We start from the raw sequence: 24,161 nt of genomic DNA, 5'->3' as shown, positions 1-24,161 counted from the left end.
ACCCATTTTCCCCACAATAACCCTGTGAAGTGGATTGGTCTGACAGACTGAGAGAGTGACTGATACAAAATAACCCTGTCAATTTTCATGCTTAAGGCAGGCATAAACCTCAGTCTTCTGACTTCTGGGCCAGCACCTACCTATACACCAAAATGAGTCTCATTTATATGGGTCAAAGCTGGTTTGAAAATTAAGATTCAATGTATTAGAGTACCTGAGAACTAGATCCTTCTTTAAATATGTACCCCAGATGACTTTGGCTTTCTATTTAGCTTTCACAAGTTTTGTTGATCCTCCCCAAAAATTTTAAGAGGAATATTTTGTGTTATGCCTTAAACATTTAGAAGAGAAGTAGAACATACATCTAATCAAAAAGAAAAAAAAGTCTCCTTGCTTGTTTCAACATCTCTGAGCTAGGTAAGGAAATAGTTATTACCAATATTTTCTCATAGCCAGATAATTAATGGAGCAAAGATCTGAATCTGAGTTTTTTGCATCGAAATTTTACACCCTTCCTAAATTCTAGCCCAGAATGATGCTCACATACCAGCAAGTAGTTCCATTCATCTTGGACATTTAAATACATTGGTTTAGGGTTAGGGCACCAGCTGGCTTTCCAAATGCTGATTTTACACTGAAGATCATGAAACTACAACCAGATCTAATCATAGTTAGCATCAAATGTAGCAGTGAAGTTGACCTTGAACATTTTGCTTTCTGAAAAAGGAATTCCACGTATATCAGCCAAGAGAGTGGCAGCTGTATTTTAACTTTCCAGTATTGATCAGAAAAACATCAGAGCTGACAGGCAGGCAAGATTATGTACATGAACCAATGGCCACTGTTGGGTGAAACATAGCTGCCTCACTCTGCTGGATCAGATAGGATTGGCTTTGTGATTTCACTGAACCACTAAACCAGTGTCAGATACAGAATATCTAGCATATAGCAAACTAGTTTGTAAGTACAGGTTGATCCTCAACTTATGATCATAATTGAGCTCAAAATTTCTCTTGCTAAACCAGACAGTTGTTAAGTGAGTTTTGCTCCATTTTATGACCTTTCTTGCCACAGTAATTAAGTAGATCACTGCAGATGTTAAGTTAATAACACGGTTGTAAAATGAATCTGGCTTCCTTATTGTTGTGACCCCGACTCCCAAGCCTGTCCTAACAGAGGAAGAGGACTCAGAAGGTGATGGGGAGGAACTGACAAGGCCTCCCTCTCCAGGACCCTCCTTTCTGGCAATGCCTCAGGTTCCATTCAAAGGCCAGGAGGAACAGCCTGGGATGTGCCAGGAGGAAGGCATATCGGAGCACCAATTGATAGGGAGCGAGGATGATGAATCCTGGCTTGATCCCAGGCAGCGTCAGAGGGAGAAGCGTGCGCAGCAATGGAAGAGGCGTGGGAGGGCCAGAGATTGAGCTGAGTCATGGAGCCACGCCCCACCAGGAATAAAAGTGGGTGGGATTGCTCTTCTGGCTTTGTGATGGACAAAGTTAAACCCTGAAAGTCACATCATGATCTCTGCAATTCGGCTTGGATATATTTTGGACTGAACATTGACTAAACTCTTGTCTCGTGGATAATTTGTTGCTCCTGGAACGGACTAACGAGATAAATCCTCTTCTGCTTTATGGGAGTGAAAATGGTTTTGGCAGGCATTTGGCAGGCATTCTGCCAAAACCTTGGTCTGCCAAGAATTCTAATCTGTTTACCTAATAAAATATTGGCAGGCGTGCTTGGTATTACGTTTGTCTGTGTGAGGAAGGGGGACAGAACACTTATTGACTTTGCTTGAAAGAAGGTTGCAAAAGCTGATCATATGACCCAGGGACACTGGAACCATCATAATATGAGCCAGTTGCCGTGTGTTTAAATTTTTATCATGCAACCATGGGGATACTGCAATGTGCTAAATAATTATAAGTCAGTGCCATTTCTTCAGTACCATTGGAACTTCAAAAGATCACCAAAGGAAAGGTTGTAAATTGAATGGCTTGTTAATGGGCTTGATTAATTGAAAAATCTAGCCATAATTAATCAGGCAACTATTATTAAAATATCATTTATATTCTAAATATAAATATGCCCGGTTCTGCTTTATCAAAATTACTTCCTGTTCTATGCTGAAGGGCATCCCTTACCTACAGTCCCAGGCCTAGAACATACATTGTAGTTTTCAAATGTTTATGAGTGGTATGCAGTTGAAAAAAAATCATTGGTGCGTGAGGAGAAAAATGACAGTTTGGAAACCTGGTGCGTGTGAAGGGCCTTTAATTCTTTGTCCTCATCCCCTGATCCTGCTGGAAAGCCTTGGGTTAAATGAAAAGTTTATCACTTTTGGATATCATAGGAATTGGAATCCTCCAAATTTTATTAGTTTAGGTTGAGGATGTAACTTGTAACTTTCACTTTCTCATGCCTTGGACCTTCTTCATGCTGTCTCATGATGACTATCTTTTTTTGTTTTCAATGTACATGCCAAGGCTAGCCATGTCACATTATGTTCTGTTTGCTCCTAGTTTTTGGCAAAGCCTCATTAGACTCAGTGGGACATGATCTATGCGTAACCTAGAAAATATCAGTCTGCAAGATTTCTGTAATAAATTAATAGCCTTTTTAAGAACTGGAATATTGTTTAACCTTTTGCAACAATTACACAGTGACTTTGGAGGTAGACCTGCATATTTGTTTAGTATTCCATTAAGCTAATGTGAAAGAATAAACAAAGGATTTGAGGAGGAAAAAGGAATGCAAGTAATAGGAAGGCATTGGTGGATGGAATATCTGTGGCAGGAAATTAAAGCTAGGACAAAGCAGGTTGTTAATCTTTTTCCTCTGATCAACTTGCCCCTGAAAATGTTCCCAGAAAGGAACATGACAAGCACTGAGGAGAAATAAATTAAGAGTGGACATTTACACGGAAAAAAAAAGTGGGTTGCAAAAGGATTAAACATTCTCCATGTTGCAAGTTGATTCTCCCACACAATGCCGCCTCCCCTTTGCTGACTTGGATCGATTCTATGTCAGTCATTTAAATGAGTTTTGATCTAGTAAAGCTGTATCAACATGTCCATGAATAAGATGTGCTCCAGGAAGAGAGGAGGTGGAGGCACTGATTGGCACAGTTGGCTTTTTTATTTTGTTTAAAAACATTCTGCTTAAAGAATGCGGATCATGTTTTAAAATTGCTTTTGTCTAAATACCAAAACCCAAGGAAAAACATGGTCACGTAGGATACCGTAGTTTGATTTTAATTAATACTTTGCAGTTACAACAACTAGATTAACTTGAGACATTGCTGAAACCAAATGCAACTTTTCCTTTTCCTAGACAGAAGCTGGCTGGACTTGCATTTCAATCTTTGCTCAGGCCGAATTTCGGCAAAGCAGAGTGCATCATCCTGGGGCAGTTGGCTAATTTAAGGGACCCAAATCAGATTCTAATTTCAGGTATTTCTGACCTTAATGTGATCGATCATATTAGCATCTCAGTATACTTCCTAAAAAAGATATGGTAACTTCTTAAAACACAGTCTGAAAATCAAGCCTTATTTCATTGAACAATGATCTTGAATTTGCTTTCATTGAACCTCCTGTTTCTTCCCATGGGTCCTAGGAACCCGTGGGCCTGAACTGGAAATTTGTTTTCTATAACCGAAGATAATTGAATGAAAGACCCACATTTTTTGTCTGTCACAATGTATTTCCATGAAGTATGTGTCCTGATCAATTTATATCACACATACTCTTGCTGGAAGAAAAAAAAACTTTGGAAGGGAAAGCATTTCTCTATACCTCCCCCCCCCCATGCATAGGAAATATTGTAAATATTTCTGCCGAGTCCAATAATAAAATTCCTTGAAAGAATCCATAGCGTAATGTTCTAAGATCTTTCATCAAGTCTAAGTGCTGTTTTTTCCAAAGAGCATTGTTAAAGCTATTTATTTCTCCAGTTACTATTCTTCCGTATGTTTCCATGAGAAATTCAAACATACTGTAGAATTTTCTGCCTACCCACAATGGATAATTTTATCTGGAGAGACATGTTGTTAGCTTTTGTGAAATGCCTGTTGTAGTTAGTATAATATGATTGTAATATTACTGAGCCCTGTTTAGGTTGTCCTGCAGCCTGGCTGATACTTAATTGCATAAATATAGTTACAGGAAGCTTGGATCATGATGTTTTAACTGTGAACCTTGTTATTTGTTCTGGAAATAATTAGGAAAGAGGTTTACTTGCAAAAAAGATAAGGATAAAACATATTAAACAAAAGCTAATGACAATGAATGTCTAAACTGACTCAGGCCCCGTATGATTTAATCTGTAATGATGCAGAGCTTAATTTTAGCCAGGACTCTAGCCAAGAATATTATTTATTTCACTAGCAGTTTTCAGCTGCCTGGTTATCAGAATTAAAATGTGAAATACAGCTTCCATACACATTACATCTTGCTCTTTATTTATTTTTATTCTTATTTTTTATTCTTATTTTTATTCTTGCCCAAGAAACCTTGATCTGCCTTACTATTCAAGATCTTTTTCCTCTGCCACATCATGTAACTTTTGCTCTTAAAACTCACATGAAACTCACATGAAATTATTTGCAGACCCAGCCCTGACTTTTTTTTTCTTGTCTAACAATCAAGTAGAAAACATTTCTCTGTGTGTGTGTGTGCATTCAGGATGTTTACAAATATTCAGTACAACCACATCAACCTAATAAATTGGATTGTAGGATTTCTTGCTGTATTAATCATATTATATTGATGAGTTGCATATGTAGACCAAATTAATTGTGTAGGTGGCAATGCCTAAGGACACACCTACTCAGAGAATTGGTACTGTATGCACATGATGTTCACAAATGAGAGAGTAAGGATAAATGCACATGATTTAATAGAGATTTTAAAATGTGTATTTGATACATTTGACTTTCGTTTTCCATTTAGGGGACACTATCAATTCTTTGGCCAGTTTACTAGACATACATATTTAAAAGCTAGCAATCTTAAGTAATTCAATCAGCCAGAGAAATGGGCATAAACACGAATGATCCTAGCTTTAAAGAAGAGTAAATAGGCTTGAATTATCAACATTTTGCATTAATATAAAGACTGATTGCTGGATGTGATAAGACCTGTATATGATGGAAGCAAAGTATGTAAGGAAGTAAAATGGATGTTTAGCATATGGTTCAATACTGACCAGATAAAACGGTGTGATATCCCCTTCATTGCTGGCTCAAGCACAGAATTAGCCAGGACTCTCTACATAAACACAAGAGAGAAGGGTCTGACTTGCCTTGAATGCCTTTGAGTCTTGTCTAGTAGTTGCGAAAGCTGCCAGTCTAAGGAGCAGCTAAGGAGTGTAATGGGCAGAGAACAATAAAAAAGCTTGAACTTTACATGTGGATCTGTTGTTCACAGCTGACACATTCCAGGTTGGCAAAAGCATTTTCTGCACCTAAAAAAAAACATGGCCATGTTTTGATTTATTGGTTATAACATTCAAAATATGTCTAATATTATATCTATCTATCTATCTATCTATCTATCTATCTATCTATCTATCTATCTTCAGAACAAATCTAGTCTAATCAAAGGGTCTTATTGCCAGACTGAGTAGTACAATTTCATAGCCTGATAGTGCTGGGGAATTTTACCTCCCTATCTTGATAATAGAATAGTAGTTTTTATACCCATGTTATTTCATGGGTATCTCATAGGTTATTGTAGTTCTGAATCATCTTGGCAGTCATATGTTGGACCTAATGTTCACCTTGGGACAAATGGTGCATGATCTTAAAATGGAAGATGCCATGATCAGATACTTTCTGACCAAGCAGTATCTCAGTGCCATTCTTGCCCATTACAAGGGTGGTTAGACCGATTAAGATGGCTTCCCAAATGCTTGATGGAGCCAGATACTTTTCTTTACAACATTTTGGAATTCTCTCAGTGAAATGGTGGGCAGTTCCAACATGCATCCAACAGCTTCCTAGAATAGTGAGAAAGTTAGGATAATAGAGGTACTTGCTCCCATATAGTACTTCCTCAGTCAAATATCCAAGGATGCATCTAAAATTATTAAGGAGCTCTGATAATTGAAGTATGGAACCCCAAAGACCAAAAGTGAAGATAAGCCATTGCAGATATAAGTCTATACTCAAGTTCATACTTGATGTTCCTACCCTTCTTGGATTGTTCAGAAGACTTGGTGGGGAGGTGATCAGCTACATCTGAGAGCTGGTAAATGACTCTTAGATAGAAAGTGATACGCTGCCAACAGTGCAAGGAACAGTGGTCCTCTTCTCTCTCAAACAAGCTATTTTTCAATTTGCCTGTATTGACCAATGTCAGACTGTCTTCCTTTCTTAGGAAAGGTATTGAAGAAGGTTATTGTGTCTCAGCATCAAAATATCCTAAATGAAATGGGCTGACCAGGCTCTTTTCAGACATGATTCTTCCCCTTTTTAGATAGTATTCATGGATGACTACCAATGGAAGATGGGGAGGAGGGGTGTTTAACACTACTCTTGTGACTTTAGATAATATTGATCATAATATCCTACTAGATTGCTTGAGGGACATGGGGTGGGAGTTGGCAGTTGAAGACACTGTTCTGTGTTGGTCTATTCTATATGGGGAATGTCTCTGAGCAGCTGTGTATTAATTTATGCAGTGAAAGTGCAAGTTGTATCTCCAAGTGTAACATGACCAATGGATCTATGTCTTTCAATATCAGTCCCTAAGTATTTAGCTAAATACTAAAAATGTATATCCCACACTGGACATGCGTAGTAGATTATGGTCCATGACGTTCAATAAGGAGGTTTTTATGTTGCAGTGGATTTATTTGGGGTGATAATAATAATTTTAATTCATTGATAACCTCTGTTCTCCTACAAAATATGGCATTTTAATTCCAACTATCCTTCTAACATGGAACTTCATTTGAACAAGATGGAATTGCTTGATTTCAGTACCCAAATCAGCCAAGGCCATTCTCATAAACATATTTCATTGAGCTATTATAAAATGGCAAGAGACTACAGATACATGTGCTTAAATTACTAGACTTTTAGTGGCATTTTATGTTTGGTAATTTCATAGAGTCTGTATAGCAGATCTTTAGAAACTGCACTTCTAAGTGAGTCTGCAACAAATCCTTAATGTACCAGTTATTGACCTGAAATGCTCCCTCGTACACTTAATCCAAATAACCCCTAACCATCCCCATCCATTTCTTACTCTTTTGAAAGTGTCCCGTGCTCCTTTGCACCAAGAGAGTAGCAGCAAGTCTTTCATGTACCTAATGCTCCTGTTCTACTCCATCTACCTACTTGGTTCTGCTGTAAACCCCCCTTCCAGCTGTCTCCTCCATATTTACATAATCTTTTCCTCCAGATTTCAACCAGCATGATTCCCTCAGTTCTGCCATCTTCCAATCTCCCTCTTCCCAACATGGCCACAGTAAGCAGAAGACAAACCACACTATATCATCCACCCATCCACCTCTATTCTTCAAAATGATCCATGACAAGCAGTAGTGGGTTTCAAAATTTTTTACTACCAGTTCTGTGGGTGTGGCTTGGTGGGCGTGGCATGGCTTGATGGGTGTGGCAGTGGAAGGATACTGTAAAATCTCCATTCCCACCGCACTCCAGGGGAAGGTTACTGCAAAATCCCCATTTCCTCCCAATCAGCTGGGACTTGGGAGGCAGAGAATAGATGGGGGCGGGGCCAGTTAGAACTTTTACTACCGGTTCTCCAAACTACTCAAAATTTCCTCTACCGGTTCTCCAGAACTGGTCAGAACCTGCTGCAACCCACCTCTGATGACAAGTAAAACACATATCAACCAAACAGCGTTTTAATGTAACACTGAGAGATGTTGTGCTCCCTGTTCATAATGAGGCTGGTGAAATGCACACCAGCAACGCAGACAATATATCTGAAATTCACAATACCTAGTCAAGAATAGCATTACTAGGAAGACTAGGAAGGTTGACTCAGCCTTCCATCCTTTCGAGGCAGGTAAAATGAGGACCCGGTTTGTGGGGGCAATAAGCTGACTTTGTATAAAAAAGAACACCGCTGGGGGGGGGGGACCGAAAGCCCTACTAAGCAGGTATATACAAAAGTATGAAGGCTATTGCTTAACGCATTGTAAGCCGCCCTGAGTCTCCGGAGAAGGGCAGCATATAAATTGAACCAATAAATAAATAAATAAGACTGGGCAGCATACAGTATTCATGGTATACCTCATACCTCTTCCCCATTCCCTGTGTTTCACCCATGAGCAATGAATACCACAAGAATGGCAGGCACCTTTCAGTGGTTGATTCCCTAAAACCAGAAGTTTTCAGGAAAGTCTGTGGCCCTATATTACATCCATTCCCTGAGATGGTACTACCTGTACAAATTTCAGTGACAACCTGGGCATATCTTCCAATATGACATTCCATCTGTTCTCATGGATGTTGAGAAGAATACTGATGATACCATGATGTCAGGACCATTTTAGATTTGATCATGCAGGATGTAGAAGGATATCAACTTGCCTTCATTTGCCAGAATACATACTGTTAACTACTTAGTATGATTGTTTGTAAAAGAAGGAAGACCAATGGTTTATAGGTAAAGGTAAAGGTTCCCCTCGCACGTATGTGCTAATCGTTCCTGACTCTAGGGGGTGGTGCTCATCTCCGTTTCAAAGCTGAAGAGCCAGTGCTGCCCGAAGACATCTCTGTGGTCATGTGGCCAGCATGACTAAACACCAAAGGTGCACGGAACACTGTTACCATCCCACCAAAGGTGGTCCCTATTTTTCTACTTGCATTTTTTACATGCTTTCGAACTGCTAGGTTGGTAGAAGCTGGGACAAGTAATGGGAGCTCACCCAGTTATGCGGCATTAGGGATTCAAACTGCTGAATTGCCGACCTTTCAATTGACAAGCTCAGTGTCTTAGCCACTGAGCCACCGCGTCCCTGCTAAACCAATGGTTTTGAATGGAGGGAAATACTATTGTAGGCATATCTCTTATCTTCAAAGTCTAAGGGGTGCCTCAGCAGCCTATGCAAAATCTTGGCAGGCCCATTCAAGAATGTGGTATTCTCCAGCCTTTCCTCAGGCAAGAAAAACCAAAACATCTCAGTATCATCCAATTGGACATTCCCAAATACATTTGTGTAGAAGTATGTGTATTGCCCTTGGCTTCTCCATGATCTGGAGAACTGTAGTGAAAATTTCTGAAGTAAATATTTTTCTCTGAGGCTAAGATATGAATATATACAACCCCAATCAAGGAAAACCCAAATTGCTGAAGCCTCTGATGATTTACTTTCTCCTTCTTACCTTTCTGACATCCGACAGGTATATTTCACTCAAGACAAAATAATCTTGCAGAAGATCTCCCAAGATGTATATTTTCTCAAAAATGGCACTTAAGGGGTTTAATCAGTTCTGGATTCCTGCTTGTACTTGGGTAGAGCCAGAACCTCTCCATAGGAACATTGGTGTCCTGTCATCAGATCGCGAGGGCAACCTCTGAAGCAACCAGATTGAATTTTACAGGAAACTTGCTAGCAAGGATGAAATTGTAGCAGGCACTAGCAAATGAATGGAAAAAGGTCATAATCATGAGAGAAAGTAGCATCTGAAACAGTTAACCAAATTGGAGTGCCCTCACTGTTACATAACCAACAGCCACCTCCCTCCACAGGAATCTTTCCTACTCATGAGGCAAGACAGAGATCTGACTCGAGAAACAGTTTTATGGATGGTGCTTTGTAAAACGGGATGGGGATGCTCAATTATCATTATCAACAGGGGCCACGTGTAGCAATGCCTGTGCTCCATCTGTGTGTATTTTAACGGATGGAAAGAGCTTTGATGGAAAATGGCCTGTTTTCCCAGGCAAGGTTGGCAGGGAGTGACACTGGTCCCAAAAGAAGTCTTGATGCTGCTGTTTTGTTCCAGACAGATTGCTATGTACCTATTCAGAGTGATTTAGCATGTCAGAGTTTCTGAGCTTGGCCTCGAGGGGCTGTGTTATGGGAACTTATCATTTAGTTGCTTTGCTGGCTAAGTACTTACTGGAGCAATATTTGCTGGCAGCCTGACAGGAAGGGTTGGAGCACTGCAGCCAATCAGAGTTTGGAGCTCAGTTCTGCAGCTGCTAGGCCTTTCCAGTGAGGTTTATATTAGCACATTTTTTATTTTTATTCATATCAGCTCCTTTAGGTATTTGGCTGGCTCTAATTGGGAACTGTATGCTGAATTTGGGGGCCTTAATGTGATATAGAGCTGAATACAAACGGACTTTCAAAGTATTCTACCAAAGTTTTTGGACCAAGAAATATACCTAACACAGTGATGGTTAACCTTTTCCGGACCGAGTGCCCAAAGCACGCACACACGAATGCATGCACACGCAAACCCCCCAAATGCAATGCATATGCAGGCCCCGTGCATGCGACCCACCCACATGCATGCGTGTGCGCCCCCTGCATGCACCCCATCCCTCGCGTATGTGTGCGTGGGCCCCCCCCAGGGCCCTGCCCCCCATAAATGCATGGCAGTGATCCAGCTGGCCGGTGGGAGGCATGCGCACAGGCGCAGCAGAGCTGAACTGGGGCTACAGTTCAGCTCACATGCCCACAGAGAGGGTGCTGCCTGACACCTCTGGCACACATGCCATAAATTCACCATCACAGACCTAACATATCTTTAGGAATTCAACTGGAAGTCTCTTTATATCTAGATCGGGGTGTCAAACTCAATTTTATTGAGGCCCACATCAGAGTTGTGGTTGACCTCGGGGTGGCCAGGGTGGATCTGGCAAGGGTGGGCATGACCAGCTTGAAGTCACTCGTGTTGGGCGCCTGTGATAGCCCGAGCGCTTTGCCAGTGAAAACAGGCTCCCGAGCTCCATTTTCAGCTGTGACAGACTCTTACAACTCTTTGCCAGTGAAAACGGAGCTTGGGAGGGCTGTGTTTTCATTGACAGAGACACTGTGGGCTGATCCTTTGCTGTTTCCAGGGCAGCCCCGTGGGCCAGACCTAAGCACCCCGTGGGCCAGATCTGGCCTGCAGGCCTTGAGTTTGACATTCGTGATCTAGACTGAATGGTGGGAAAGCATCTTATCTTTTGCCTCAGATGGTTATTTTCCTTTCTACTTTTTCATATACAGGTGGTCCTCAACATAGAACCATTCAGTCAGCAACTGTTCCAAGTTACTACAGTACTGAACAAATGGTGGTTATGATGGATCCTTGGAGTTCCGGTTATCCCAGCATTCCCTGCAGTTATGTTATCATGGTCTGAGTGCTTGGCAATCCATTTGTACGTATGACCAGTTGCCAACTGCCCCATGATCATTTGGTTGCCATTTGCAACCCTCCCTGCTGGTTTCCCAGAAAGTTGGAGTGGGAACCAGCAGGGAGGCTCCCAGCCCCTCTACACTTGCACCAAGTCAGCTACTCACATACCCCTCTGCACCCTCCCCAACTCACATGATGTCCTTAATGCACCTTGTTGCACCCTCACAATCCTCCTTGACCCACGCTGCACCTCTTGCACATCCCTTTGTCTCTACCCTCAAACTTATCTGATCCTCCCTCCCACCATACTCTCCCTGTGCCACACGTCTTGCGTACCCTACTCAAACCCCCCCCACACACCCCTGTGTACCCTTTGCTCACCCCTCACCTGGCTAGAGTCATTTATCTGCCTGCAAGCCTGGGACTTACAACTTCCTGCCAGCTTCCCACTGACTTGGGTTGTGGGAAGCAGCAGGAAGTTGTCTCTCCTAAAACCATGAGACTGAGTTAACAACAGCAACCAGGACTACAAGGATTGCCATCATTGAATGATACGGTCGCATTTTATTATCTCATCATTTACCAATGTAAATTCTGGCCAATTGTAAGTCGACTACCTGTAGGCATATAGAAATATTTTTAAAAAGAAAATAATCTACTCCAGACAGATACAAGGAAAATGCTGGTTATGCTTGGAACAGGAATGATGGGAAGGTCAGGAGACGTTAAGTGTCCTATTTAAATGTGTGTGTGTGTATTTTTAAGAAGACTGTTATTTTAAAATAGATTGAACTAGCATAAATACATAATGAGAGAGAACTAGCAAAAGAATAGAGAGTGAGTGCAGAAGAATACAAAATTAAATCCAGTTGATAACTAGGATATAATGTTTTTAAGTAGTTGCTCAGGAGTTTAAAACTTCACTCAGAACATCCTGGAAAAGATTTCTGGGCAGAAAGGAGCAAAGAGAATCACTGCCAATGTGGAAACCACCTGTTTGGGCAAGGCAGAAAAACTTCAGAGGATTGCATTTTGCTTCAGATGATCTCTGCTTGCAGAAAAAGATGAGCAAGAGCCAAATAGACAACATAGGCTGTTGAGTAACAATGATGTCGCCTAAAAGTCCAATGAAATTTTAATGATGGACCTTTATAAATGCAAATGGCTTGTGAGTGGACAAATCTAATTAGCAACCTGGGGAGAATATTTCCCTGTTTTTTATTTATGACTCTGTATATCTGAAAAAAAGGAGGCAAGCTAAACCAGGTTCCCAACAGGCAGCTTCCTAGGGAGGGGAAATGCAGGATTGAGCTATTTCTCTGATTCCTTTTTTTGGCCCTCTTCCTCCTTGAAATTGATGTTGTTAAGATTAGGCAGTAAATGACACATTGTAATAACACAAGGGCTATCAATAGATTCAAATTCAATGTAATTCGCTCTAATCTTGATTGTAGGAAATATGATTTCTGCAATAGAGTAGTAAATGTCTGGAACACTCTACCTGATCCTGTTGTTAGTCTCGCTAATCCCCATACCTTTTAGCTTAAACTGTCTACTGTGGATCTTTCATGTTTCTTAAGAAGTTATCTTTTTGAGACTGCTATTAAGGCCAGACTTGTTAATTTCAGCAAGAGAAGTATATCAACCTGTGTCTCTTCTGTTCCTTTGATGCCTAGGATTCTGGAATCTTATCAAGAATATCAAATGCTAGAAATCATTTATTTCACATTCTACAGAAAATTTGCTTCCTGTTTACATAGCTTAAATGCCATTTACCCTTTTCTGGTGAACTCATGGTCAAAGAAGATCTTAAAAATTCCTTTATTTTAGCAATATCTTTTCTCCTTTGTATTATGAAAGTAGTATTTACTATCCAAATTCATATTTAATACTTACCTTAGAAGTTTGGAAAATGTTGCTTTTGACCTTATATCTCTTTCCCATTCCTTGATCATTCTCTTTTGAATCCTCAGCAGTCAGCATACATTTGTTTAGTAGAAAAAAATAGAGTTTTTTTTAAAAAAATAGAGAAATAGAGAACCCTGAACCCTAAATAGGTCATACAAAAGGATTTGTAAGGAATTCCAACTTGATTCGAAATCAGTTGGATCCAATTATACTTTTAATTTGAACTTTGAACTTGATGAAGCTCATTGGAACTCTGGCATAAATTCCTTTAAATTCTATTTCACGGAATTACCAACATTGCTTTAAAGAAAATCATAGACTTCCACTTCTCCATGGTTGACTGATTTAACTGCATGGATTGGGATAGTATTGTTTACAAATTGGTTTATCTTATCATGTTAGATAGCAATGCCCAGTTAAATCAGTTCTTTGCTTCATATTTTATGAAGAAATTATGGAATTCACGTGGCTATTGTTTGTAATGAATCTGCTGTTGGGCTTTTGGTCCATATTCTCTAAAGCAATTAAACTATGCAACATAGGCTAATTAGGTGCCACATTTTTTATAAAAAAACACTGAAAATTACAACACATGCTACATTGTAGCATTTAAAAGAATGGAAAGTTGTTTTGAAAAATTAACAGAAATAGAAACATACTTTAAAAGCCAGTCAAAAGCTAAAGTTCAGTTCATCAAGCTTGACTACAAGGACATGATCAGTTCTTGGCAACAGTAGGAGTATTATTTGCTATTGTCTTCTTCAGGAATGAATTTTCAGTTTCTATTTACTCTGCCACACTAGTAGTCTCCCATCCAAATCTTCACCAGGCCTGATTCTGCTTAGCTTTCTCAGAATCAGCCAGGGTCAGTTAGATGCTATTACCCTTCTAGAAAAAAATATTAAATGATAGTTGACATTTATTTTAGTAATTTTAACTGCTTATATACATAAATGTCCTGGATAGAAATACTGAACACAAAGGTTTATTTGCGTCTCCTTATGATCAGTGTGTGTGTGTGTGTATTTCTTTTCTTTAATTTCTTTCTTTTTTTTTTAATTGATTTATATGCCGCCCTTCTCCGGAGACTCAGGGCGGCTTACAATGTGTTAAGCTCCTTTTGCTTGTGTTTCCTTTTTTAACACTGTAATTTTTCTTTAGTTTTTGTCTTAAAGCTTTTTCCTTAATTTAAAAAGCAAAAATATATCGTCCTAAAGAGCTGTGGAGCTACACTTTTTTAGTTGAAATTTTAGTCTGACCTTAAGGCATGAGCCATACGTTAAGGGAGAGGCTGTGGCAACTCAACCTGCTCCATTTTGAGTGTGATATGAAGACAGATGGCAGATAACCCATTGAGGTAAAAGCTGTGATATCACAATGTCCCTAAGCACATACTGCATTTCTACAACACTCCAATGTCCTTGTAAATTAGGAAGTTCAGGTTTGTGGTTTTTGATTTGTGAAAGGCAGACAGTTCTTAGAAGGGCATTGTGGCCTCGTCCACAATGTAGAAAGAGAGAGACAGTGCGAAACTTGCATGCATCCATAGTTATAATTGTTCTCTTTCCCCTAAGCTATAAGAAGTGATGCGGTTTCCCTGAGTTTAGTTTTTTTGAAAAGAGGAAGGTAGAGGCTTATAGTACTTCTCTGTTTAAATTCATTTTCAAATGTATGGGTTGAACACAACAAAGTCCACAGCTTTGTCTTCTTGATCTCTCATCTCCAGAGACCTTTATTGGCTTATGTAACCCCAAACACAATTTGTCTCATTTGAGATCTGAAATTGTAGTTTCTTTTCCCACACGAACCAAGATGACATCATCCTTAGCTGACTTTTTTCAGGATGGCTTTCCTTAGGAAACTGAATTCTGCATTCGGTGTTGCAGTTATGTTAATGGGCCAAACTGCCACATCTATCAAACTGCAGCCATTAATAAAATAGCCAGCAATGACCCACCGATTTTTCATAAAAATGGGCCAAAATTCTTTGCCCCTTTTTTCAATTAAAAAAAACCCCTTACCCCTTAAAAATATTAATAATTTTAAACAGTGAAAGGTCAATCTCTCTCAGAGTTTGAAAGGCTGGAAATAGTGTTGAGAAGATAAATATTGGACAACATTTATCTCATCCTTCTCTTACGAATCTCTGCCCACATGCTCCAACCAGTCTATCCATAGTTTTTGCAGTTGTATCTCTTCCTGCTGCCAGATTGCTTGACAGCATGAAAGGTGCCATAAGTTTGCAGCCCTAACACAAGCCTTTTTTTGTAAGTTTGGAGACTCAGGGGAAGTAGAATTATGGAATATGTCCCATAAGAAAAGATAGTTTTGCCCAAACAATTAGCTGAAAATCAGAGTGGCATGTTTGTGTTAGCATTCAGTGAGAAGAATAGATGATGCCGCTGAAAATAAAAGAAAGGGGAAAAGATATAAACGGCTGTACAGATCTGAAAAAGCAGATGCCTTGAAAGATTAGTGCTTGCTTGGCAACACTAATGTCTTAACCAGGGTTTCTCAACCTCAGTAACTTTAAGACATGTGGACTTCAACTCCCAGAATTCCCCAGCCAGCCATCAACTCGCAACTCTGGGAGTTGAAGTTCATACATCTTAAAGTGCCTGAGGTTGAGAAACATTAGTTTTGCCTAATGAATTTCACATTTTTGTCCTACTAAGGCAGAACCTCTCTTCTTTTCTTGCCTGTTTAGTTATCAGTACTTCTCCCATACTTCTACTGCTCTTCTTTTTCTTTTTCTTCTTTTTCCCTTCCTTTCTTCGCTATAACTTTCCTATCTCTTCTCTCTTTGCCCAGTTCCATCTTCTATTCCTCTTCTGTTTTGTGGTTTCTAACTGAAGAAGGGAGGGGAATGGGTCCCACTGTATTTGGGTCTTTTGGGTGCTTGATGTGGGAAAGAAAAAATAATTAGTATAAGCTAATGAGATATTTTCCTGTGCGCTGCTCCCACTATCCATGCATGGGTTAATACTTCAGTATTTGGCAACAACTGAGTGAAAGAAACAGAAGGCTCTTCCCCTTTCCCGCCCCCTAGCCACGCCTCTGTTCCCATGATCCCCCAGTCTTCACTCAGTTGCTGGCAACTACTGCAGTGTTTTGTTGGAGCTCCACAGGTTTTAAAAAGGTATTGTGCTTCTGTGGGGATTTGCTCCTTCCTTTCTATAAATTTCTTTAAATCTTCTCTCATAGTCTTGGCTCTTCTCTCTTCTAAGCGTTTAGGCATTTTTTTGTGTTTATTTTGAATAGTTGCTTTTCGCGCCCCTTTTTGCCTGGCGCTTCGGCGCGAGGCTTTTTCTACCAGCTGGTGGGGGGGGAGCGGAGCATCGCAGCCGATTCAACTGCCAGCGGGCTCCTTAGCTGATCGGAAGCTTCTCCCCACGTGCGGGCGGCCGCTAGTAATTAGCGCACCTCCAGCTGGCCGGCGGGCTCGGATTCCCTCGCCCTCGATCGAGGCAAGCCCGGAGCGCGAGAAGAGGACAGCGGATGGCTTTGTGCTCATCAGCTGGGCGGCGGGTGCGAAAACTCCGGCCACCCACCCAACGCCGCTCGAACCGCTTGCCGCCAAACCATCTGCCCGGCGCTAGCGCGAAGGAGAGAAAGCGCCAGACGCTGAAGCAGCCTTCCTCTGCAAGGGGAATCGCGCGGCACCTGGTCGGACCCTCGGGCTGCCAGTGTAAGACCGTCGCCAGAGTCGGGCACAGCGGAGCCACGTGCCAGCGCCATATTGGTGGACCTGAGGGCCGCCATCTTGGACAGACTCTCCAGCCGGCAGCCTCAGTGACCTACGGGCCGGCTGCAGACCCCCCCCAACGCCTGGAAGGGGCCGAGCATCTTCTTCCTCTACCATCTGAGGAGAAGATTTTGCGCCTTTTGAACTCTCGTGGAGAGAGTTGTCTGCAGTTGGCGCAGTGCAAGATTAGGGGGTCTGCCCAGCGGTCTCAAGCCTCAGCCATGTCTCACTCCCCCCCATCCTCGGACATGGAATTGGAGCTTAGCCCCCCCACAAGAGCACTAAAGGGGGAAAGAAGAAATCAAAGAAGAGGCATACGAGCGCCACCAGCAGAGCTGCTTCTGAAGGAGCCTTGCCCTTCCAGGACAGGGATGTGTTAAGGAGGCACAACGCGCTCGAGAGACAGTGGGAGAGGGCTCAGAGGGCAGCGGCAGAGACACCATCCAGGGAGCCCACAACCCTGGAGCAAGTGCGTGCGCCCCCTAGAGCTGCGGAGTTGGGGATCTCAACTGTATCCGACATTGCAGTAACCCCAAGAACTCCAGAGGTGCTCAGGTCTGGTCACAGCACACCCCGCCTGGAGACAGGCAGAGGGCTTGCAGCGGAGGCCTCACCAACCCTCCCTCCTGCACAACATCATCGGGCCATGGAAGCAACGGGCCCGTCGCCAAGAGCTGAACCGCAGCTCCAAGGGGGGGCCGGAATGGCTTCCCCATTGGACTTCCAGGCCATGTTTTCGGCCGCACTCTCATCTTTCTTCAGCGCATCCTTGCAGCAGTCGGCTCAGGCTCCAGCCCAAGCCACTCCAAGCCAGTCGCGATGCCACCAGCCCCAACCCCAGCCTCTCCCTAGACGAGGTCAGGATTCCTCCTCAGAGGATTCAGACCAGGCAGAGGAAGGGCCTGAGGAGATGGAACTATCAGAGGATGAGGGCCTAGAGCCTGACACACCGGCATTTACAGGCCTCTTCTGCCCAGCCCTATTCAAGTCCTTGCTCCACAAGGCACATCTCACAACCAATCTCGGAGTGCCAGGGGATGTCACTGCTGCCACCCCACCGACAGCGGGCCCTCATGACGCGCTTTTTAACTCATCAAAGCCGCAGAAGGACTACATCCCGTGCCCTCAGCTGTTTACGGAGGTCATCCAGAATCCCTGGGGACAACCAGCTTCCCTGGCCACACCCAGCAACCTGGACAAAAAGCTCTACTGCGCAGCCCCAGAGTTAGAGGACCTACTAACGCTCCCTACAGTGGACCAGCCTGTGGCGGCATTGTCCTCTGGTTCCCTGATTTCCACCGATCCTCTTGACTCTCTCAAGGCAGAGGAGAAGAGGATGGAGGGGGCCTTCCGGAAGGCACATCAGGCTGCGGGCTGGGCAATCAGAGCCGCGACGGCAATGTCCTTCTTCAACCGAGCGTCGCTTATTTGGCTCTGGCACCTGCAGGACAGACTACCTCCTGAGGACACCAGGCTCCAGCAGGATATAAACAAGATAATAGCCGCCACTGAATACTCAGCCGACAGCTCACTGAACGCAGCCAAATTTGCTTCAAGGACTCTAGCTTCAACTCTTTCGGCTAGAAGACTCTTCTGGCTCCGGCCCTGGAAGGCCGACCTCAAAGCAAAATGGAAATTGGCGGCCGCACCTTACAAAGCCCCAGAGCTCTTTGGCACCGCGCTGGAGCCGTTGCTAGTGGAGGGGAAGGATAAGAGGAAGATCCTCCCATCGACTTACCGCCGCCAGGAACGCCGGTACTCTCCTTACCCACTACAACAGCCCTTTCGTGCCAGCGCGGGACCCAGGGGGTCCTCTTCTCATCGTCCCCACTATCAGGGAGGAGATAGGTTCCAGGACCGGCAGCAGTTCCGAGACCGAGGGCGAAACCAGCAGCCGAGGCGCAACTTCCGTGGTGCTGGGCCAAAGCCAGCCAAACGAGGGAAATGACTCCAGACTCGCAGGCCCCATAGGGGGAAGGCTCATTCATTTCCACCAGCAACGGGCCAAATCAACCTCGGACTCCTGGGTAAGGTGTACGACTGGTTCGGGACTTTCTATCGAATTCTCCGGTCAGCCACCCCATCGGTTAGTCCGCTGTCCAATGCCCCGCTCCACAGAACAGCGGAACTTAATGTCACAGGAGATAGAACACCTCCTGGAAGTCAATGCCATCGAAACAGTGCTGCACGCCCAGAGGGGTTCCGGGTTCTATTCAACCCTCTTCCTAGTACCCAAGAACTCAGGGGGCTGGAGGGGCATACTAAACTTAAAGCGGCTAAACCTGTCGGTTCAATACCACAGGTTCAAAATGCACTCCCTAAAGTCCATCCTAGTGGGGGTGAGACAGGGCGACTTGCTCCAATCGGTCGACCTCCGGGAGGCGTATCTTCACGTGCCCATTCACCCGGGGCACAGGCAGTTCCTGCGATTCGAATTCGCGGGAACACATTACCAGTACCGGGCGATGCCATTCGGACTTTCGTCAGCCCCCCGCACCTTCACCAAACTGGTGGCGGTGGTAGCGGCCAGGCTTCGAGCCATCCCGATCCGGTTGCTCTGCTACCTGGACGACATTCTGATCCTGTCCTCCACTCGAGATCAGGCCACAGAAGACATGAAGAGGGTCCTGCAGGTCTTCCAGGATCACGGCTTCACCATAAACTTCGAAAAGAGCCATCTGCAGCCCACCACCAGACTACTTCATCTGGGGGCACTGATAGACTCGGCCAACGGCCAGGTTTACCTATCTCCAGACAGAGTCCAGAGCATCCGTACTCTGATACAACAGATCCTGTCGAAGAGGAGAGTTGCCCTGATCCATCTTTCGTGCCTACTCGGAAAGATGGTATCCTGCTTCGGCATCGTTCCATGGGCACGCAGACATTCGAGACCTCTGCAGTGGTTTTTGCTCCCATTCCAGCGGGCAGGCAGGGCCAACTCCAAACGGGCAGTACTCCTCACTCTTCAGGTCTGCCAGTCCCTCAGGTGGTGGACATCGCCTTCGCTTCTCAAGGGGTCCAGTTTCCTAGAGCCGGACCGACTGATCATCACCACCGACGCAAGCCTTCGAGGGTGGGGAGCCCACCTCCACAACCTGGTGGCACAGGGACAGTGGTCCCGGCGGGAGAGTCAGTGCAGCATCAACCTTCTGGAACTTCGGGCGATCAGACTGGCCCTTTGGGAGTTCCAATCGATGGTGCGAGGACATCACGTTCTGATCCTGACCGACAACATCTCGGCCAAAGCGCACGTCAACAGAGAGGGGGGCACAAGGTCCCGTGCCCTGATGCGAGAGGCCGCCGATCTCTTCAGCTGGGCAGAGAACCACCTTCTTTCGATCAGGGCGGATCACATCTCAGGGGCATCCAATGTCAGAGCAGACTGGCTCAGCAGAGAGACTATAGACCAAGCGGAATGGCAGCTCCACCCACAACTGTTCCGGGAGCTTGCCTCATGCTTCGGAAGCCCGGCGGTGGATCTCTTTGCAACCCCGGCCAACGCTCAGCTTCCCCGCTTCGTGTCACGCTACCCGACACCTCTGGCGGAGGACCACGACGCGTTGCGCTGCAGGTGACCCGAAGGTCTCCTGTACGCGTTCCCACCAGTGCCTCTAATTCCCCGCCTCATCCGAAAACTGCTATCGGAGAAGGCCGACCTGCTCCTGGTAGCCCCGAACTGGCCCCGGCGGCCGTGGTACGTCGACCTAGTGGCGCTCTCCGTGGACCAACCGTGGGTGATCCCACCACGGCGGCTCGTCCTTCGCCAGGGGGAGGTCACGCACCCAGAGCCCCAGTGGCTGCAATTAGCCATCTGGCATTTGAACGCGTCATCCTGAAAAAGGACAACCTACCAGATGAGGTCGTGGCCACCATCCAAGCGGCTAGACGTCCGTCTACGACCCGCATCTACGAGGCGTCTTGGCAGGCGTTCTGTCGCTGGAGTACCCGACAACACACTGACCCGACATCAGCGGATGTTCGTGACATCCTGCAATTTCTCCAAGCCGGCCTTGACAAGGGCCTGACCCCCGCAACCTTACGAAGGCAGACAGCTGCGCTATCGACGGTCATCACTTGCCCCCCGTACCAGTCACTCGCGCACCACCTGCGCATCAAGGGGTTTCTACATGGGGCCACAAACCTTCGACCCCCTGCAGTGCATCGGTACCCATCATGGGACTTGTCTCTGGTTCTGCGGGCACTGACCGGACCCCCCTTCGAACCCCTAAACTCAACCTCTCTCAAGTACCTCTCATTTAAGGTGACCTTCTTGCTGGCGATCACCTCGGCGAGAAGAGTCTCAGAGATAGCGGCACTCTCAGTCCGCAAGGACTTATGCATATTTCGTGAATCCACGGTGATGCTACGCCTGGACCCGGCTTTCATCCCGAAGGTCAACTCGTGGTTTCATCGGGCCCAGGAACTCATCCTACCGGATTTCTGTCCTTCACCCCGAGATGCTAGGGAGGAGAGGTGGCACACGCTGGACGTCCGACGCGCCATCCACATCTACATCCGTCAGACCAAGCCCTTTCACCGGACCGAGGGCCTCCTGGTGTCCTTTAGTCCGAGGTCCATGGCTCAGAAGGTATCACCAGCCACGGTCAGCAGATGGATTAAGGCCTGCATCACTATGGCATACGATTCAAGCTCCAGGCCGGCACCAGACAGAATCCTTCCCCACTCTACCCGCAGTGCGGCCACGTCAGCGGCCTGGGCTACTCAAGCCTCGGTAGCGGACATCTGCAGGGCAGCGACCTGGTCGTCCCTCACGCCGTTCATTCGCCACTACAAGATCGATGTGTACAACTCCGCTGAGGCGTCGTTTGGCCACAGAGTACTTCAGAAAGTGGTGTCGGAGGACAACGGTGGAGACAGTCAGCCTCCCGCCCAGGGGATTTGAGCTTGGGTATATCCCATGCATGGATAGTGGGAGCAGCGCACAGGAAAATGGACGTTGTCTTACCTGAACGTCCTTTTTCTGGGCGCTGCGTACACTATCCATAACCCTCCCTCTTGGGCTGACTGCTCACCATGGTGACTGTTGGTCTCTTTCATTCCTTGTTATCAAGTTGATGTTAATAAAGTTGAGTTTCTTAATGTTACTCTTAGTTGACTCCTTGTTAGCTGCGCCTTTCGTTCAGACTGGGGGATCATGGGAACAGAGGTGTGGCTAGGGGGCCGGAAAGGGGAAGAGCCTTCTGTTTCTTTCACTCAGTTGTTGCCAAATACTGAAGTATTAACCCATGCATGGATAGTGTACGCAGCGCCCAGAAAAAGGACGTTCAGGTAAGACAACGTCCAATTCATCTTATGAATTTTACAATCAATTTTAATCCATCATTATAAATACAATTCATGTGAAACCAATGCTTCATTTGAAATGTGGCTTTTCACAGGTATACTGTATATACTTCCATATACATATAGACAAGTGCATTTCTCTTAAACACATAGACACATTTATTGGAGAGTTTCTGTGGAATTGCCATGGTTGATTTCAGGAGGAACTGTCGATCTTGTTGACAAAGTGTGGAAGCTGGGATAGATTGTGTTGGTTTTTTTCTCTTTACCCTTCCTTTGAGAATAATCACCCAAAATTCAGAGTCATTATCCTGTCAGATAAATACAATATTAACAAACATCTCTCCTCCCCCAGTTTTGGTGGAAGGAATAAAGTTGACTTTGAAGACTGTCCCAAATTATTTGCCTGTCTGAGCTGAAGTAGCAAATGATGTCCCTTATAGATCAGAGAGTATAATTAGGTTATTTTTATTCATGTTGAAGGAAATCTGATAAATGTTTCTTCCCTCTTTATAAGAAAAACCATTAAGTTATTCAATAAAAACCTCTCTAGTCTTAGACAAAATATTTTGTGCTAACTATCTCCCCAATGCTTCAAAAAACAAGGAACGTCCTCTTACTGAACAGAATTTGAAGTGGTAAAGACTTTCTATTTCTTACACTTGGAGACCTGGGCATCCAATGTAGCTCCTGGCTTTTGTCAAAATGTTGAAAGCAGTGTTGCACAACAACCTTTACTCACTTCATAAGCTAGTGCAACATCATGACACGTATACACAAGGGATGGGGTTTGTGTGATGATAGCACTTTGACATTTTGCCCACCCTGAAGTTGTTGGCTGCATGATTGCTGTATCAGGCAGGTACAAACAACCAAATTAAGATTTACCTTAATCTCAGAGGTCATAATGAGGCTGCATCAGGTATATCTGAAATTACTTACTTGCTTAATGTCATCAGTGTGGTGCAGAAGATTTGGCCAGCTTTCTGCCATGATATCATTAAAGAGACAGTACCGGCAAGGTGGTTTTTTTTTTAAAAAAAACAATCTGCTACACTTGAAGTACTAGTTCCTCTTGGAAATTGACACCAATAGATAACATTTGCAAAACATGTTAAAATACAAGCCACCAAATCACATTTTAGTCAAGTGTTTGTACTGATCCAGCTTGTGTGATCAGTTTATAATTCAGGCAATTGTGCAAAAAAAAAAAAAGGGAACAGAAAGTGAATTATTCCTTACTGGTCATTTTTCTTCACCAATGATCTTTTGGTGTAGTTTTCAGTGGAGGTATGACAAGAATGGAAAGCTAAATTTAAATGTGTTTGCTTATTGCTACAATCCCCTTCCTCTGTTTCTGTCTCTCTCTTTCTCTGGGAATAAATTCCACTAAATTTAAAGGATTATGCTGCAAATTCAGCAGATATAAGCAACTCTAAATCTGTTACCCTGAATCTGTTATCTTGGCAGCTTAGGCGAATGGCCGTGTTGAAAACAGACAAAATGATTATGGTGATTATTTTATCGAGAGAAGAAAAATCTGACAGTTATTTAAATATGCTAGCTCTCTCTGTGCCCTGCCACTTCACTCTAGATGAAAGGCATTTCTTGTTTTTCAGTGTGCTGTTACCAGACTATTCATATCAGTAGTTATCCCAGAAACAAACAGCCAAATGATCAGAGGGCTAAGAGGCGGCAGAATCAGACTATATTCAAACCCCCTCATCACTACTTATCTCTCTCTCACACTCACACACACAAACATCCACCTAGTGCACACAAAAGATGTAATGGATCATGGTTTGTGTTGTCATAGCATGAAAAGAATATATCTGAACAATACTTCAGTAAAACTGAAGGAGAAATTTCTCC

At 44.1% G+C, this 24,161-nt stretch overlaps 2 protein-coding genes and 1 long non-coding RNA gene across 3 annotated transcripts in view; 2 read left to right on the top strand and 1 right to left on the bottom strand.

Annotated features, from left to right (window-relative positions):
- The window catches only part of LOC117661155 (protein FAM163A), a 98,485-nt gene that overhangs the window by 3,092 nt on the left and 71,232 nt on the right, over nt 1-24,161 (top strand). The window lies entirely within an intron of this gene.
- Nucleotides 1-24,161, top strand: part of TDRD5 (tudor domain containing 5) — a 123,934-nt gene that overhangs the window by 84,450 nt on the left and 15,323 nt on the right. The window lies entirely within an intron of this gene.
- Nucleotides 4,886-9,618, bottom strand: LOC148114716 (uncharacterized). The gene is made up of 2 exons (XR_015733194.1): nt 9,365-9,618; nt 4,886-5,469 (listed from the first exon to the last, which is right to left on the bottom strand). It is a non-coding gene; the product is annotated as an uncharacterized LOC148114716 (long non-coding RNA).

This window comes from Pantherophis guttatus, chromosome 3, assembly GCF_059756535.1.
Source record: "Pantherophis guttatus breed Tessera chromosome 3, ASM5975653v1, whole genome shotgun sequence".
Lineage (NCBI taxonomy): Eukaryota > Metazoa > Chordata > Lepidosauria > Squamata > Colubridae > Pantherophis > Pantherophis guttatus.
Note: the sequence above shows the minus strand (reverse complement) of the source record. Positions and strands in the feature narration are given on the sequence as shown.